Source organism: Orcinus orca, chromosome 6, assembly GCF_937001465.1.
Source record: "Orcinus orca chromosome 6, mOrcOrc1.1, whole genome shotgun sequence".
Taxonomy (NCBI): Eukaryota; Metazoa; Chordata; class Mammalia; order Artiodactyla; family Delphinidae; genus Orcinus; species Orcinus orca.
In genome coordinates this window covers 48214800-48231677 of record NC_064564.1, presented here as the reverse complement: position 1 = coordinate 48231677, position 16878 = coordinate 48214800, and the positions used below count along the sequence as shown (strand labels likewise).

At 38.9% G+C, this 16878-nt stretch overlaps 1 pseudogene; it reads right to left on the bottom strand.

The window, feature by feature from the left end:
* LOC101275942 (elongation factor 2-like) overlaps positions 1-16269 on the bottom strand; it is a 42128-nt pseudogene extending 25859 nt beyond the window's left edge.
* Between the last annotated feature and the right edge of the window lie 609 nt (positions 16270-16878).

The window sequence follows — 16878 nt, the reverse complement described above, 5'->3', positions numbered from 1 at the left end:
TGCCCTTTAATATTATAAACAAGCAAGCAAACCAAACCAACAAACAGAAATCCTGCCACCACCATCACACACTGACTGACGTGCCATTTTTGGTGGAAATCCCATCCTTCACTCTACCCCTGAGAATTCCTGGATAGGTTAAGTTTTTCCTAGTCACCTTTGCCTTGATTTCTTATTTTCCTCTGAATTTAAAAATCTGTCCTGTGTATCTCATTTCCTGCAACTTTTCTTTTTATCTGGATCAAGCCTATCTTTGCACTTTTGCCAAAATAACATCGGCAAAGGCATTTCTATACTTTAAGATTCTGTTGAGGGTTTGGGGGCATCAGAAGTTTGTTGTGTTGCTCCCAGCACTGCCAACAAACTACATGTGCATTTTAGATGTCCCTGTTTCTAAAATCCCCAGGCATTACTGCCACAGGTATTTCTCAACGATTAACTTTATCTCAGGGTCTTCAACCTTGTGCTTGACGGACAGGCAATGTCCATTCTTAGATTACGCCACAGCTACCTAAATTCTCAGTTCTTCCTCCAATTTTTTCCATGTCCTATTTGTGGATTTTGAAAAACAGACTGTGAGTTTACAATATGGCAACGTTTCTTTCATTTACAAACAGATAGACTTGATCTACTATCATTAATGCTCCTAGAACTAGGATGGTTCCATTTCCAAAAGATAAGCTTGAGTAAGTTCCAACTGAGGAGAGAGTGAAAGCACGAAGTGTCCTGGAAAATGTTTACATCTTCCTCTAGGTTATGAGAAATTATGTAGGCTTGCTGTTTTGGATTACTTTTTTAGGAAATAGAGGACGCAAGTCTCCAAGTGGCCCACATGAGAAATGAAAAGCTATAATTCAAAGATACTCCAAATAATTATCCTGGTTATAAAACAAAGTATTGAATCACTTCACCACCAGGGAAGGTTATTGTTCATGGACCTTGACTATGGAGGACCTCTGTTTGCTCATCTTAATTCAGAAGGCAGGGGTTGTCTCTATTCGGACTTTTGTAAAGAAAAGGAAGAAATATTCCTAGTGTATTACTGGGACAGCTGTATAGGTAATACATGATTATTCTTTTTTTTTTTTTTTTTTTTTTTTTTTTGCTGTACGCGGGCCTCTCACTGCTGTGGCCTCTCCTGCCACGGAGCACAGGCTCCGGACGCGCAGGCCCAGCGGCCATGGCCCACGGGCCCAGTCGCTCCGCGGCATGTGGGATCCTCCTGGACCGGGGCACGAACCTGCGTCCCCTGCATCGGCAGGAGGACTCCCAACCACTGTGCCACCAGGGAAGCCCCATGATTATTCTTTAATATTCCTCTGAGTAGAAGATTAAAAATATTTTAATGAAAAATGTTTTTGACTGGTATCTGTGTCTTAGAATTCTAAATCTCTTAATGTCTTACAAGAGGAACCAACTAATTATATACGGTATTGGCAAGGAGAAATATCTGATATTTGGCTAAGAATCCCTGAAACTTCCCCTTAAGCCTCAAACTCCAAGTCCAGCTTATTTTTATCTGCAAAGTAATTCAGATCTCCCTCATTTCTTCTTTACGTCCCAGTCCTTTCCCTGGGCTAATTTTTCCACATCAAAACCACCCGTCAAGATGTTTTGTGAAACTAAAATAAATTCTCACCATTTGATTCATTATGTGGCTTTCTGTAAATAACAGATTTACCCCTCAATGCTACAAGATCATGCTACACTGCAATGCATGCTTACATTGGAAATGGCAGTCTGCTGTGGCCCACTTTTTGTTACATTGGTTGTATACCTCCTCTTCCTTCTCCTCCTCATTCTCCTTTTGATTATTCACTTTTTAGCACTTTCCTACCCTGTTTAAGTATTCTCATCTGTAAGGTCTGAAGTCCTCATTAAAAAACATTTGCTGAACCACCTTCCCTCCCTACAAAATGCAAACATAGGAAATGTAGCTTCAATACTTGGGCTTCCAAAATGGAGTTGAGGAGAATAGCAATGCTGCCTATTCAGTGTTTCTTGGCCAACATAGTTCATTTTGTGAAATGCATTAAGTGACTTGATCTCATAACGTTGTTGGGAGGAGGAGTCTTAAATAATGAAACATTCGCATTATAAATTTTGTTGAGGTGCATGAGGCTTATGATTTTGAAAAGCACTTTATTTTAATCATAGTAGGTGAAAAGCATACTCTTGATATAACCATTGTGTGAACATTTCTCTTAGAATTTGGTTAAAAGGAAGTATTCCTTCAAATGAAAGGAGAAGTTTTATTATTTCTTTATTTTACCATAAAAAAGACAAACAGAATGCTCTGAAACCTCTGTATCCTCCTGGCTCTTTGTCATAAAAGTATTAAACTTGTTTATATTTATCAGAATCATAACTGCAATACATTTTTCTCCACACTGCCTTGTTGATTACACACAGTACGTACATACCCAAAACCCATACTCAAAGCCATCCAACTTGTTGCTGGACTGTTGGCATTGGCCTGGTTAAAAAAATTTTTTTTTTCTATTTAGGGATTTATATCTTTTTTTTTTTCCACTCTTTTTTTCCACCAGCCGGTTCTAAGTGGGAAAAAAAATACAAAGAAGTGTATAAGTAGAAAATAGTGGGGGAAGATTCCTTAAGGCCAATACACCAATCTTAATCCTAAATCTGTCCTAAAGAAATGCTAAAGATTTTACTGAATCTCCAAAATAAAGTGACAGTAGAGGAAAAGAGAGGTTTAAAATAACAGAAGGATTTGTGAAAGACACGGAAACCTGGAGAAAGGAAAGGAAATTGTGGTTAGTGAGAAGAAATAATAGCTCTATTAAGTAGGGATAAATAACTTTAGCAATTACTCATTACACATATAGGATATATATATATATATATATATATATATATATATATGCACACACACACACAGACACACATAAAATCAGTGCATTCCATTTGCCACTTCTCTAAAGTACTCTGGAAAATAGCTTTCCAAGGTATCACTCAATGAATTATAGTTTCCGTCCTTTAAATATTTGCTTAATAGTATAAAAAAAGTAATGATCATAATGGTGGTTTTAATGATGAGAATTACTGCTGGAACTCATTTAACAAATCTTTTCTCCAAATTGATGCCAGTTAAAGGTCCAGATTAAAAAAAAAATTTAAGGGTTAACACAAATCTCTTCAAAGGAATCGCTTGTCTTGTTGCAAATAAAAGCAAGTTTAAAATTCTCTGTGTTCAAAAGTCAGTTATTGACAGTTCCATGGGCTCCTCAAACATGGGATTTTCATTTAGCAGATCCAACTTTACCTGCCAAAAGCCCATAAAATGGCCCCTTTCCATCTGGTAAATATTCCACAGTGAAATTAGAACTGTTGGAAAATAATGGAAATCTATGGACATAGGTATACTGTGACTGAAATGTGAAAATTTGTTAGTAGTATCTGGTGTAAATTACTTAGTTAAGGACCAGTGTTAACTCTTGTAGACCAGGAAAGCTTGAGTTTCTGTGTTACAGCTGATGTAATTTCCTACCTCCAGGCAGAGGTAATTCAAACCCTTCTAGAGAAATAAGAGCTCCCAAGCTGCCAAACAGTGGTTCTTAAATATTTTTTGTGAGTGTCATGACCCTTTGGAAGATCCAATGAAAACTATAGACACTCAACTCAGAAAAAAGATGCTATGCAAAAATTTGGAAGTAATTTGAGCAGTTAAAAAAAACAAACCAACCCTATTCCAACTAGTTTTTGAAAGAGGAGTTCTTCAGGGTCCCTTAATACATTTAGCATTTCTCAGAAGGAAGCTTTCTTTTCTTTTTTATAAATTTATTTAATTTATTTTTTTTATTTCTGGCTGTGTTGGGTCTTCGTTACTGCACGTGGGCTTTCTCTGGTTGCAGCGAGCGGGGGCTACTCTTCGTTGCGGTGCACGAGCTTCTCATTGTGGTGGCTTCTCTTGTTGTGGAGCATGGGCTCTAGGTGCGCAGGCTTCAGTAGCTGTGGCACATGGGCTCAGTAGCTGTGGCACATGGGCTCAGTAGTTGTGGCACACGGGCTCAGTAGTTGTGGCTCGAGGGCTCTAGAGCGCAGGCTCAGTAGTTGTGGTGCACGGGCTTAGTTGCTCCGTGGCATGTAGGATCTTCCCGGACCAGGGCTCGAACCCCCATCCCCTGCATTGGCAGGCGGATTCTTAACCACTGCGCCACCAGGGAAGCCCCAGAAGGAAGCTTTCTTAAGTCCAATGTATAAATTTAAATAATTTCCCATAAGTTTATTTACCCAGCTCTGTTTATATTACTGACTTTTCCCCCTTTGAAGATTTAAATGAATTTCTCATATAATTTTCTTTTACTCTGTGAATGGGCCACAAAGGTGATAGCTCAACTAGTGGAAAACAGTTTGTCTTGTCCAATGTACCAAGAAAAGAATATATATAACTTAATCTTTGTATGTGCCCCTGTGCACACCTAGGTGTAATTCAGAGAAGGTGACCTGGTATATGCATTAAGTATGTAGATAAGACCCCAAAAAGACTGTGTGAATTGTTCATTTATGTGATGTAACATGTATGGGTATGCCAGCTCCCTGCCTCCTACCTCCTTCTGAAAACAATAACAACAAAGCTCTTTAACCTCTGACTCATGACAACTTTTATTATTTTATCAAATGTTCTTAATAGAAGTAAAATGACCTCCGAGGGCAGAAAGAACTTTCTGAGGCTCACAGAGGAGGAAAAAATTCTGATAGGGAAGAAAGGGGCCAAGAGGATGATCCTTGGCAGAATTAAGTTGTACTATTGTAAAACGATTAGTAACTCTTCCTAGAACAGGAAATAGGCTTTTCCAGAAGATGCTTCCAGAGATTTCAATTTAGTTTATGTTTAGTTTCTCAATTCATTCCTAAGATCAGTGAATCATTTCTTAAATGACTCTGTAGTATGTTATTTTCTAACCATATGGAGGGCATTGTCAACCAAGTGGTTTCTTTTCCTCTTCGAGGCACTTTTTTTACATGGTGACAGCAGAAGTCCTTTCAGACTCAGGGAAACCACAAGTTTATCTGCGCTGGCAGTTGCGCACGAGATCGTGCTTAGCAGTAGATGGCCAACATCATTTCTCTTGATCCACAGCATAGGGAATTCCAGCTCACTTTGAAGCCTGTTCAAAATATTCTTGTCCATCTATGTTACCCCCAAGCCAACTCATTTTTTAGACCTGCCCTTGGTTAGCTTTGATTGACAGAAAGGCTTTGGAAGCCATTAACATCTTATTTTAGAAAGGATTGAAATCTTACCTCTCTGAGGTCTTCAATCTCTGTTTGGAGACCAAAGGCACTATGTCAAAAGACTTGTAGAAACCTGTACTTGCAACTGGGGCTTCTGTGGCAGATTTACGACCCTTGGATTATTTGAGGTTTCCAAGTTAAGACCTGATGGAGCGAGGGATGTGGAGAGGCAGCTATCATATGGACAATGCACCTATAAATTTTTTCCTAGAAATAAGAATAGCCTCTTGATCTGTCATAGTTAATACAAAAATAGAGTAATATAAATGAAGACTTAAATTGATGAGGCACATGTGTAAATTGATAAAGGAAGTTTGATGCATCATAACATTGAAATTTATCTAAATTCAATATTGTTAAACATTCTTAAAGATCAGATGAATTATACATGAAGTATATGGATTATTTGTCCCTGGCAAACAATGGTGACATTTCTGTCTGTCACTTAGTATGACAAGGTTAGCATGTTTTATTCAAAACTTTTAAACAGTAAAATGATTTGTATGCATTACTCTTTCTTTGGACTGTCAGGGAAAGCAGAAAGCAACACAGTTATTCTATGACATTGAGTCAGCATGTGCATAAAAAAACGACAGAACAGAATTGCCTCTGACATCTATAAAGCTCCTACTTTTGCTTTCTAATCATTTGGTAGAAAAACAATAAAACCATAAAGACAGAAGTATTTCCCTTTCACCCCCAAAAGAAACAAGCTATTCTATATTGAAATATAAATACAATATTTGTGATATAATAAATATAGAATATTCATGAGTGGGAATAGGTTCCTGGAAATAGAATGATTTGGGTTTTAAGGAAATTTAATGACAGAATATTTATTTTTTTCAATGAAGAAGAGTCAGGCTATGTTGTTCCTTTCAACGTTAAAATGCTCTGCAGTGATGGGATGGGACAGTAATTTATGAGATGTTTGGATTTTGTGCTCTCTGTGTATGTAGGATGGGCATATAGAAAGAAATGAATAGCAGAATAGAAGGTGTTATTCGACACCTGGGTAGAGACAGAGGACTTTAGTGACTTGTCTCTGGTTTCTGTCACAGCAGTCTGACACTGGAGGGTATGGAAGTTAAGTCCTGATAGAGTAGGTCATAGAGGAGAGGCAACTCCTGAGGCAGCTCTAAGATTGCCCCCCACCCCAGTGCCCCTAATCCAGGACACTAGAGGAACTTGCACTTCACTGTTGCTGTGCTCTTCCTCTCATGAGGTTCTAAAGCAGAAATGAGTTTTCGGGAGATTATGCTAGGTTGGAATAAGGTAGGACCTAGGGATCTGGTGCAGTATAAAAACCCAGGGACAGAGAATACTTGAGGCTTTTAATTAAGCCCTTTCCATTCACAGGTGGCTTAGGGACCTTGATGGTGCTGCAGTCATTCCACAAAGAACATTCCACTGACACCTCCTGAGAAGATACTATGAACCAGTGACTCTCTTAGGAATAAAATGATGACTGAGCTCCTGTCTTTCAAGTGTTTACAATAAAGGAAGAAAGACACATTAGCAAAAAAGCACAATGGTGATACAGGTGCTGTTGCAGCTAATTGCACTGGGTGAGTGGATAGGGAAGAAGATGGGTGCAAACAGGGGAAGGGGTCAGTACACCATACCAGTTTCCTGTTCCTCTACTCCATACCCTGATATTTTCTTTCATTGCATTCGGCAGTATGTTCACTACATCTTCAAAACCACTAAATTCCCTGCATCATGCATGCATTTTGTGTTTCCTCCATACCTGCCCAGGGCCTGGAGAAAAGTTGGCTCTTTAGAGTATGTATTAAGCTTTTTTGATTATTGTGACAGCTGCTAATGGCTATAATTGATTATAACCTGTCTAAGGCAAAAGATTGAAGTATGCATTTTGGTGGGGGTGATTCTTTCAAAGAGACTGTTGAATGAAAGAAAAAAGAAATTTTACTGTATACTCTATTTTTCTGGATATAACACTTAACTCACGTTGACCCTGAAACTCATCAGTGTTAATACATACCACATCAGCTACAAGGTAGATACTCGTTGCAAAGGTAATTATCACTATTTCACTTTAGTTAATGCACAAAAATTATACCCAACCTTTTTTAATCCTTTACCTCAATCCACCTGCCTCCTGCCAACCTCCAGGACATTTAGCATCAATCTAAATTGTTAGATTGTATTGTATTGTTTTCGGAAAGGTTTATCCTGACTCAGTAAGCAATTTATAGAGATAGTTCACAAGCAAATTATAACAACCTATTGCCGAAAAGAGACTTCCAGGTGCCACCAGACTTTTGGGATGCTATGCAGCCTTTCTGGGCTGTCATTTTTAAGAAATGTTGTCTCCATAGAGGAAAATGTTTTCAGAAATACTCTGACCTTTCCATTTTTTAGCATGAAAGTGAGGTGATCTAAGAGGAGCCATCTTCCAAGTAAACGTGGTGAGCTGTTAGTTTGAAGTATTCATTGTGTTTCTGTTGTGAATAGCCAAACCAGTGCTAAAATTCAGTTTGCTGGTCTATTCAGCTTATTCATTTCATGCAAATCCCAATGTGCATGAACTGAACAAAGGAGATCCTTTCTCTTCATAATGCATTGTTAGTTTTCTATTCCATTTTTATTCCCAAACTTGTTTTTCTCTCTTTCAGTATTAGTACTTTATTCATTCTTTCAACAAATGTTTGTAGCATCCTTAGGCATGATGAGACCCCAAAATGAATGGTATTGTCCCAGCATGGTAGTCAGCATGACCCACAGGTTTCATTTTTTTATGCCTTTTTAGTTACACCATTAGACGTTGCTTGGAGATTTTCTTAAGACCACATCTGTGATGAAGGGAAAGAATGGTATGCTCAATTATGTGTCTGCTCTGAGCAGGGTTTGGGGGCTCATTTCCTTAGTGACTCGGATTTGGAAGAGTGTGTACTTGGGAGTCTGACTGATAGGGATTGCCTTTGTTGCTCTGCTCCTTGTAATCTCTAACCTGGGATGTTAGCTCTCACTCTGAGGGAGTTTCCTTATCTGTAAAAGGAGAATACCTGCCTTATACTGTTGTTAAATGAGTTACCAGAGTGTCTGCACCTAATAGGACTCCCTCAATAAATGATCATTCTCAGTGCCTTTCCTAAAATCTATAATCTAGTGCATATGTAAATGAGTAAAAACTTTAATAATAATGTAAGAGAGGCTCAAATAAGTCCTATTAACACAGATACAAACGCAATGTGTTCTGGTATTTCTTGGAGGATTTGGTAAATTGTAGACTGTCTGATTCCTCTTCTCTTTCCGGTTTTTATCTTAGATGTAATGGGTTCCTATCATGGGAATTTTTAACTTAAATAAATTCAACTATAAATATACAATAGGGAGTGAGAGAGAAAGGGAATGAATATGAGTTTAAAAAGTTGAAATTGCATAGCTGACTACACATGCCTTTCCATTCCAGGAGTACTTCTATCTGACTCATCTTGGGAGCATCTCCCCACACTGAGTTTGCTCCTAGTGTTTTGAAGATACATGTTTTTTATATTATATGATCCCAAATTCAAGCTCACTCAAATAAATATTGATTGGTTCCAATGCTGGAGGAAAAAACTGATTTTGTAAGACTTCTTGAGAGATGGCTTGTTTCTCTCTGATATGGTACCTTTCTAAGGCATTAGCCAGGGCATTTTTGATTATTCATGATTATTAACTTATTGGCAGCATAACTTTTAACCTCATTGTACTTCTTGGCTTTTATTCTTTGTAATTCCTTTCATCTTTTACTTGCATGTCTAGATTTTCTTTCTCTTTTTTTCCCACATAATCTCTGTTGGAAAATTGACCTGTTTCTTGTGTGGGTTACTTACTGGCTATTTTATTATTTAATTTTTCAAAAAACGTTGTAGGGCTGTGTCTAGTACTCAAATCCCTGTGTGTAATGTCTTCAGTGGGTCATGGAGCTTAAGGCATTGTTTCCTTAGGAACACCTGATAAACTTTTTATGTTCCTAGAGTGGTAGGTGACAGTTTTGCAGGTTAGAGTGAGCTGAGCAGTGTTTTTATAATGTTATCATAATATTATCATAATGTACTCTTTGCTGCCTGATGCTTGTCTGATTTTATTCTGCCAACACAAAGGATCTTTAGACTGTTAGCACAGGGATCCAAAGCTCTGATCCACAATAAAATGCAAAGACCACAGGGCAGGTAGATCCTTTATCAATTATTTACATCTCTGTGTGAATCCAGTGTGATAGGGATAGAAGAAAAGGACTAAGGGCTCTAAGCAGGTTAGGAAGAAACAGGTCTATCTAAAAAGGCCTGGGATGGGCTATAAGGCCAGCTTTCCTACATTACACCTTTGCTACGTGCTACTATTAACACTGTCAGGCATTCTTCCTCCACCTCTGCCCCCATTTTTATGTCTGCCCTTCTCCTTTCTTTTATTCTGTCATACATGATTTCAGTTTTTAGTTACCTTTCTTTCAGGGGAGTTGTTTTAGGCTCTTCACGCAAGTAAACATTAATACTGAATATTCTTTATTAAGGATAATAACACCAATGTTTAAGTACATAAGATTCATTAAGTATGAGGATAGAAACTTTGTAAGCGTCTCTAATTTTCACAATAATTCTGTAAGGAAAATACTTTCATGGTAAAATTGGGAAAAAAAAAACAACCCTGAAAGACAGAGAGAAAGTAACTTACCATGTTTAAATGATAGAGGCGGATGAGAATCCATAAGTCTTTATTGCCTGTGCCCTCTCCACTATCAAGTTCTGAGTAAGAGAGAGAAAGAGAGACAGAGGGTGGGCTTACCATCTTTCTATGTGTACATGCATTTTTTAAAACCATGGCTGCCTTCTAGAGACTTTTGCAGTAGAAAACCAGTGTTGCCCAGACTTTGAATCCAAATATGCCTCCCCACCTCTACCAAAGTGAGCTGAAATTTTACAAGTTGCAATTTATGCAATTGATGAATTGTTTTCTCTGATACAGTTTCTGCAAATGAAACAGAACTTTATACAATTTTATGTTTCAAATAAAGCATTTCCTGGGCTGGCAATTGCTTTACTTCTCACCGGCATAACACTATTTTCTTTAACATTATTTGCTCCTTCCTATAAGGAGCAACACCCCTTTCATATTGTGTCCAGTGAAGCAGTTTCTCATTTCTGAAATTTTAATGCCTATAAGATGGGAAATAAAAGTGGGAAGGAAAGACCCTGGGGTGATTTAAGATGATGATTCTGGATTGAAGCATCTTGCTACTTAGAGGAACACCATATTTCATAGTGTATTTGCAGAAATGCTTCATGGCACAAACTCCTATTTCATGTCCTTGAAGGCCAATGGAGTAACAGAGTTTCTGTTTCAGTGCCTATCTGATCAATAATCCTGTGACTTTTTGGAATTGCCATCTGTCTTGTGATACAGTTTTACTGTGTTGATGTGCAGTGACTAACACCTACATGCATATATTTTTGTCTCTTGCAGCTGTAAATTATTTAAAAAATATTTCTACAAGTTCTTAAAATTATTTATATAGAACATCTTTTCCTTAATTTCATTGGAGACATACATAAATCAATTTTATTTGAAAATATATTTGGAATTTAGTATAACTTCCCTTGGGCTTGGCCTTTAATTCAACATACAGTAATAGGGCATTAACTACGTGGCAGGAAATATGCTAGGCCTTGATGAGTAGGACATGGACCCTGCCTTTCCAGAGTTCACAGGCTTTAGGCTTGAAATGGTAGTTAAGAGCATGGATTTTATCACCACTCTGCCTTAGTTTGAATTTTTTCCTTACAACTTGTTAGATGTTAGACAAATTATTTCACTTTCTATGTCTTAATGATCTCATCTGTAAAATGGTAGTGATAAATGTTACCTTAAGACTTATGTGAGCATTAAATGAGCTAATACCTGTAAGGTGCTTAGAGTGGTGCCAGGCACATACATCTCAGAAAATTATGGGTATTTTTGTCAGTTACTATTGACATTACTGCTATTATTACATGAGTTACAAACAGTTAAATATTATCCTATTCTACAATAAGTATAAAATAGAAATACATTTAAGAGGAGGGAATACAGAATTCCGTCATGAGCTGCCAAGAAGTTTTCATGGGAGAAATGAGACTTCCATGTATATATTTTTTGTCTCTTGCAACTTGAGACTTGAACAAGGTCTTGAGGAAGATGTAGTATTTCACTAGACATATAAGGAAAGTCATAACACCTCAGGCAGCAGAAATAGCATTTGAAAAGGTAGGAAGGCTTGAGAAAGTATGCCCCACTCAGCAAACTATTGGTTGGGCCATGTATGTAATTAGGAGTGGAGTGTAAGGTAAAGGGTAAGGTCACAAAGAGCCCTGGGTGATACACTTAGTATTTAGACTTAATCATGTTGGTGTTGGAAACCATGAAAGGATTTTAAAAAAGAAAACTAATGTGATTAGATTTATATTTTAGAAATATTATCCTACTCAATGTAGAGGATAGATTAGAATGCTAGCTAGAGGAAGGTAAGATGCAAGGCTAGGTTTGTAATTGTTAAGATGAGAACTTGATCAGATCCTTAAGACTGTGGCTACGGAAATGGAAAAGAAGGAACACATTTGAGATGATACATTTAAGAGAGTGACTTGCTGGTGCTGTAGGATCATCTGTCTGGAAAGGAGAACTAGAGGGGTCCAGGGTGATGCTCAAGTTGAAGTTTTGGACATTTGGGTGGATGACAGTGCTATCAGTAGAGATAAGGAGCAGATCTGAAGGGCAGAACAGAGGCAGTCTGGTGGGTGGGGATGAAATTTGGGGCAGTCATCACCTTCTCATGGGCTGGAGAAAGAAAAACTGGAAAAGAAGATATAAGAAATATACAAGAAGTAGGAGAGGAACCAGATATTACAGAATCTAGGGAAGAAATAAATGTCAAGAAAGAGGTTTGTTAATTACAATTAGTAATTTATTTATGATCTTAATGAATATATTCCAAAGTTATGAAGAATGAAATGAAGGGAAGTGACGACAAGTAAAGATTATTGTTAAGTAGCTCAGCTAAGAAGAGACGTGGTAAATGAAGAGGATTTTTTCCCCCTTAGGCAATTAGACTCGAGAATTTTTGTATACAATGGGGGAAGAGTCACCAGAAGAAGACAGAGATAAAATAAATGGGGAAATAATTAAAGAATTCCTTTGAGATGAAAATTATTTGGAACCAGAACATAAAAGGATTAATTTTCAACAAGAGGAGGAAGTCTGATTCATATATATGGGAGGCAAGAATGGAGTGCATGAGGATAGGTTGTTTGTGTCTGTAATAGGAATTTAAGGTGATTCATTTCTATTTGTAAAATAGAAGGTGAGGTTATCTTTATGAGTAGTCAGAGTTAGCTCTCTTCTTTCCCTCATGATTATTTTCTTTTGTCTAACTCCTTCCAGAAACCAAGTAGTAAAATGAATAACATGTATTATAAGGAATCTCTAAGTTCTGTGGGCTTCTTGGTATTTCCTAGACTTAATGTATGTGGCTCTTTTCTAATGAAGCTTTATCAAATGAAATTTCACAGTAAGACAGTTTTCACTGTTTTGACCCTATGCCTCTTTGATCACTTTTTTTTTTTAATTGAGGGGGCTTTATAGATCTCTGTAAGGGCTAAACATCATGTCATTGTTTTGGTTAAGGTCACCTGTGTGCTCTCTGAGCATATTAGTGCAGAAAAAAATGACCTTTGATATTTGGGATTAGCAGAATCTCCAATCTAGATGCTTTATTTAGAGTCCTGGGAGGGCAAGTCTGGTACACATCACTAAGCACTCTTCATACCTACTGGATGTTTGCTAAAGGACCACCCAAGGAACATCTCTACTTATATAAAGTTCATGTAAAAGAATTGTGTTATATCAGACAAATCCACTGAAGATTAAAGATATGGATGTTTCTCAGCGTTATGTGGGGCTGTATTTCAAACTGGATTTTTCTTACTCTAAAGTCCAAGTTTTAAACCCTATGGTATTAACCTAACTCCCCTGACCAGTCCCAAGCTTTATGCTATTTGACTCTACTTCTGTCTTTGGCAATAAAACGAAAATAATTCTACTTTTTCTTCCACAGAACATCACTACAAATCACTTAATATTACTGTAATTGTCTTTCTACCATCTTTAACTCATTTAATTTTTCCTCACAGGTAATGTTTTGAAAACCCTTCCAATATCCAAGTAGTCTCTGTAAATAAGCTTTAGTTCCCACTTTATGAGGGAACTGCTCATATAGTGGAAGTAGCATTAGACTTGAACACAGAGGTTGAGGTCTGTTTTAGCAAATTCTAGAATTTGAAATTTGGACAATTATCTTGTCTCCATTTTACTAATTTGTAAATGAGAATGGCACCTTAGTTAGCAACAAGGTTTCTTCTTTTTAAACAGTTTTACCTATGTATATTTTACATACATACCCCAAAGTTCACCCATTTAAAGTACACAAGTGAATGGTTTTTAGTATATCTATAGTACTGGGCAAGGATGACTCTAATTTTAGGACATTTTCATTACCCCAAAGAAACACCTAGCTATTAGCAGTCGCTACTCACCAGCCCCATCTTTTCTCTCCTCACCCCCAACCATAGGTAAACACTAATCTGCTATCTTTCAACACAGATTTGCCTATTATGTAAATTTCATATAAATGGAATCATAGAACTTGTGGTCTTTTGTGACTGGTTTCTTTTACTTAGCCTGATGTTTTCAAGGCTCATCTTTGTTGTAACATCACCAATACTTCATAACTTTTTATAGCCAAATAATATTCCGCTCTACGGATAAACTACATTTTGTTTATACATTCATCGGTTGATGGACATTTGTATTGTTTCTACTTTATAACTGTTATGAATAATTCTGTGAACATTTGTGTACCAGTTTTTATGTGGACATATGTTTTCATTTCTCTTGAGTAGAATCCTAGGAGTGGAATTGCTTCCTATGGAAATTTTGCACTCATATGGTAACTCCATTTAACATTTTGAGAAAGTGCCAAACTGTGTTCCAAAGTGGCTGTACTATTTTAAATTCCCACTTCATTTTGATGATGACTAAAAGATTAAGTTAATAGGGGAAAAAGTAAATGCTAAAGTACTACCCATGACTACTTTTATTATTCTGTTTTGTCTAACTCCTCCCCAAAACCAAGCAGTAAAGAAGTATTTAGCACATATTTAAAAAATTCCCTGGTCATCTGCAGGTTTCCTTAGGTATTTCCTACGCTTAAGGTTCGTGACTTATGAGCTCACATTTTGCTAGTAAGGCCCTAGTGAGGCCAAGAACAGGTGTGAGTCTGGCATATTCAAGTTAACTCTGTAGTTAGCTATTTGTCCCTTTTTTTTTTTAACCACAGTTATTATTTACATTTTATTTAAAGGTTTTAGAGGATGAGCTCACAAGAATTACCTGAATCATTAAAAACCACAAAGTGGGAGAATTTTAAAAAATAAGAGTAGATACCAAAATAGCTTTTAGGAAGATGATACCTTATTAGTTTCTAAAATTGTTGAAGAGAGCAAAAGAAAGCTTAAAATCTTAAAGATAAGAGATATATTTATAATCATGCTAAAGAATACATTAAATCAAACAAGAATGAGGAAAACTACATTGTGTCCTATAGGTTATATCCTATTTCTATGGGACTCTTTTTTTTAAACCTAGTAATGTGGTTATTCTAAAATTTGAGGGGACATTTGAGTTTCCCTCTGAAGATATGGAAAAAAGTGTTGGGTGTCTCATCCCCACTTCCTCTTCCCCCCAGGCCAAATAAGTCTGTGCTGCAAGGGCATTTCTGTTGTATCTGTAGTTTTGAAATAAATATCAAAAGAAACGGCATCAAGTGTTTACGCTGAACGATGGCACAGACTGGCCTGGAGAAACCTGTCAGGCGGAGCATCACAGCGTCTGCACAGTCACACGAGGTGTCGGGAGGGGAACACGGGGGCTCGGGGCTGTGGTCAGTCACCGGCTGGATGCCGGTGCTGCGGAAGGCCGCTTGCTTTCTGACCTGAAAGTTGTCCTGGGCTGGGATGCTGGCCTTCAGACCTTTGCGTTTGCGCATTGCCGCCAAGACGCGGCTGCGGCTGTAGAAGGGGTCTGCAGGCAGGGCCCGCCAGTGGTCAGACACGCACCGGGCGGGGGAAGGCCTAGCTCCCCGCGTGGCTCTTGGGTTGGCGGTGAAGCCAAAGACTCGTTGATGTGTCTTCATGACGAACATATGGCCACTTGGGAGTCCTCTAAGACGTGGCCCGCTTCCTGTTCAGGGCTCTGTAGATGCCGCCAACCTCTTGTTGCGGGGCCCTGGATCTAGGAGCCGGGCTCTGGGAGAGGGGCGGGCGGTCAGCAGCGGCGTGGAGGCAGTGCCAGGAGTGGGGACGCTCTGCATGATGTCCGCGTGCAGCGTCACATCTGAACGTCGAAGCGAACGCGGCCCGTAGTCCCCTCGTGCGGTGCCCCCTCTTTGGTGGTGCACTGGAAGCCAGCCACCTCGCTGTCCTTGATCTCGTTAAGGTACTTCACGCCCTTGGTGACTTGGGATGATGGGGTCGGTGCTGGCGGGCCCAAAGCACCACATCTTGCGGGCCTCGGCCATGTCCCCCTCGTACTTCTCTTGGCCAGGGAGTGGGCCCGCTGCTCGAGCTCCTGGTGGGCAGACACCTCACCCTTGCCGGTGTCCACCACCCGGCCATCTGGAAAGCGCTGCGCCCTCAGGTACAGCCGATTATGCTTGTTAGGGAACTTGGACAGGTAGAGCATGTTTGCCTCCTTCCTGATGGTCTCACCTTGCAAGACCACTGTTGGATTTCTTGATGGAATGTGGGCATGGTCCCCACTCCTCGAGGATGCAGGGTGCTGTGGGGTGTGACTTGGCCGGTGCTTCAGCCCTATCTCCACCAGCTTGGTTGCGCAGGTAGGCCAGGTTGTTGGCCTCTACGACAATCCTGACAACCCGACCCACCTCATGCGGAATTCCATCACCTTCATGTTGTGGACGTGCTCCAAGGAGGTGATGGTTCCCGTCTTCGTGAGAAAGCAGTGAATGCCCACCAGGCCCACGATGATCTTTCAGTGAGTCACATCCTCCTTAGGCTTCACATAACAACCCATTAAAACGGTTGTTTTCTGAATTGGCTTCAGGTACCTGGTCTCCTTCCTGGACCTGTGGTTGGGGGTGTGTATTGTGGTGATCATTTTGCAATCTTGGACAGATGTCTGTCTTGGACAGACATCTCCGAGGGTCACACCAATGTTTCATAGATGTGTGGATCAGACAGCAGTGTTGGTCAGTCTCACCCTAAAAATGACTGGGAAAGTAAATTGTTATGGTTGTTCCAGTGATGGAAGGTGATTAGTGCTGTTTTACAGGTAGTATTAATTAAAATGTCAAAATTGAGGACTTCTGAGGAGTTTGTGAGAACATGACTCAGAAGGGGACAGTCTTAATATAGTATTTCATTTTACATGAGACTGCATTCTTTGGGGACAAGAATCACATCATAGCCATTTTTGTTTCTACAACGGCTGTTACTTAATATATGATCATAGTATTAAGTAACCAAAACAGGAAATTCTATATCTGCTAGAAACTTATAT